The sequence below is a fragment of the Tasmannia lanceolata genome, unplaced genomic scaffold (assembly GCF_043159265.1).
Source record: "Tasmannia lanceolata isolate RefF3 unplaced genomic scaffold, GAP_Taslan_0.1 ptg000200l, whole genome shotgun sequence".
Taxonomy (NCBI): Eukaryota; Viridiplantae; Streptophyta; class Magnoliopsida; order Canellales; family Winteraceae; genus Tasmannia; species Tasmannia lanceolata.
In genome coordinates, this window is record NW_027518876.1 from 112501 (window position 1) to 115000 (window position 2500).

The following is a 2500-nucleotide window of genomic DNA, read 5'->3' on the forward strand; positions in this document are numbered from 1 at the left end:
TGCGCCCAACCGTGCCTACACCCGCCGACTTGATGCGGGAGCTGCTGGCCCAAGCATGCCTAGCGTGCAAGGCCTGCGTGCAAGGCTAGTGTGCAAGGCTCGTGGGCAAGGCTAGTGCGCAAGGCTAGTGCCCAAGGTCTGTGTGCAAGGCTAGTGCCCAAGGCTAGTGAGCATGGCCTGTGTGCAAGGCTAGTGTGCAAGGCTTGTATGCAAGGCTAGTGTGCAAGGCTGGTGTGCAAGGCTTGTGGGCAAGGCTGGTGCGCAAGGCTAGTTCCCAAGGGTTGTGTGCAAGGCTAGTGCCCAAGGCAAGTGCGCAAGGCTCGTGCCCAAAGCTAGTGCGCAAGGCTTGTGTGCAAGGCTACTGCGATGGGCCAGTGCCCAAGGCTTGTGAGCAAGGCTTGTATGCATGGCTTGTGTGCAAGGCTAGCGTCCAAGGCTTGTGCGCATGGCTTGTGCGCAAGGCTTGTGTCCAAGGCTTTTGTGCAAGGCTCGTGCGCAAGGCTAGTGTGCAAGGCTTGTGCGCATTGGCAGGTAGCCCACCAGCATGCACGATCCAAATGCCACTCACGCGACAACACGGTGCCAAGCCGGGCATGGTGTGCACTCAAAACCAATCAACGGACAGAGGTCATGCGTCATGGGGGGGATCTAGCAAGGCCATGGGGAAGGTCATGGAGGACCTTGGAAGCAAGCGCAAGACGAGAGCGAATCGAACAAGGGGCCAGGACGGGGCCTTGTGCCCATGGTCTTCGCAAGACAGCGTCCAAGGCACCCGAAAGCCCAAGGGAACCCAAACCCGGCCGACACTTGCAATCGCACATGCTCTCTGCAACACACCATCAATGCCGCCCAACGGGGCCAGCACGAGCAGTCCTCCGCGGTCCCCTGGCCCTGCGCACGTTTGTCTTCGAAACCGAGCATCAATGCCACAGAAAGTGCCGGGGCGCCAGCTGGAGCCATCATCCGCGTTGCCATGGCTCGCTTGGCCTTGGCTTGCCAGGCCCCGACACGAGCAATCGCGCATTTTCTTTGCAACCGACCATCAATGCCGCCCAACGGGGCCAGCACGAGCAGTCATCCGCGGTCCCCTGGCCCTGCGCACGTTTGTCTTTGAAACCGAGCATCAATGCCACAGAAAGTGCCGGGGCGCCAGCTGGAGCCATCATCCGACGTGCCATGGCTCTGGTCCCATGGTCTTCGCAACCGAGCATTCGTGACACCCGCGGGGCCAGGACACCAACCCTTCCGACACGAGCATTCGCGCATGTTCTTTGGCCACACAACGGCGCCAGCACGAGCAAAATCATCCGCGGTGCGGTGGCCTTGCACGGCCTTTTGTCTTTGGAACCAACCATCAGTGCCACGGGAAGTGCCGGAGTCCCGGCATCCGCGGTGCCAAGTCATTGCGCCCTTGGTCTCTGCAGCGGGGCATGCCGGGCACTCCCAACCATTGCAAGCAAGCAAGCAAGCAAGAAAGAAAGTAAGTAAGTAAGTATTACATATAGGGGCGGGACATGCGGGGAGATCTGCGAAACGTGCATTACGGGGCACACGCGTACCTACCGGGGCATACCGACCCCTATTGGGGCACACGTGTGCATATCGGGGCATACCGGGCCTATCGGGGCACACGCGTACATACCGGGGCATACCGAGCCCTACTGGGGCACACGTGCGCATATCGGGGCGTACCAAGCCTATCGGGGCATACGCATGTATCCCAAGGCATACCGAGTCTATCCGGGCATACGCGTTCATACCGGGGCGTAACGGGCCTATCGGGGCATACTTGGGCATATCCGGGCAAAAAATGCCCAAAACTTGCGCAACCTTGGCAACCGTGGTCCATTCCTCTCTATATGCCTAGCCTTGCCAACCGTGGTCCATTCCTCACTATATGCCATGGCCTTGTGCCCATGGTCTTCCCAAGACAGCGTCCAAGGCCCCCGGAAGGCCAAGGGAGCCCAACCCAGCAATGCCCTGCTATGGCAAGCCAAGGCCAAGCATTCCGGTGCCTATCCGGGCAAAAATGCGATTCCTCTCTATATGCCTAGCCTTGGCAACCGTGGTCCATTCCCCACCATATGCCATGGCCTTGTGCCCATGGTCTTCCCAAGACAGTGTCCAAGGCGCCCGGAAGGCCAAGGGAGCCCAACCCAGCAATGCCCTGCTTTGGCAAGCCAAGGCCAAGCATTCCGGTGCCTAACCTTGGCAACCGTGGTCCTTTCCTCACCATATGCCATGGCCTTGTGCCCATGGTCTTCGCAAGACATCGTCCAAGGCGCCCAAAAGGCCAAGGGAGCCCAACCCAGCAATGCCCTGCTAGGGCAAGCCAAGGCCAAGCATTCCGGTGCCTAACCTTGGCAACCGTGGTCCTTTCCTCACCATATGCCATGGCCTTGTGCCCATGGTCTTCGCAAGACATCGTCCAAGGCGCCCAAAAGGCCAAGGGAGCCCAACCCAGCAATGCCTTGCTAGGACAAGCCAAGGCCAAGCATTC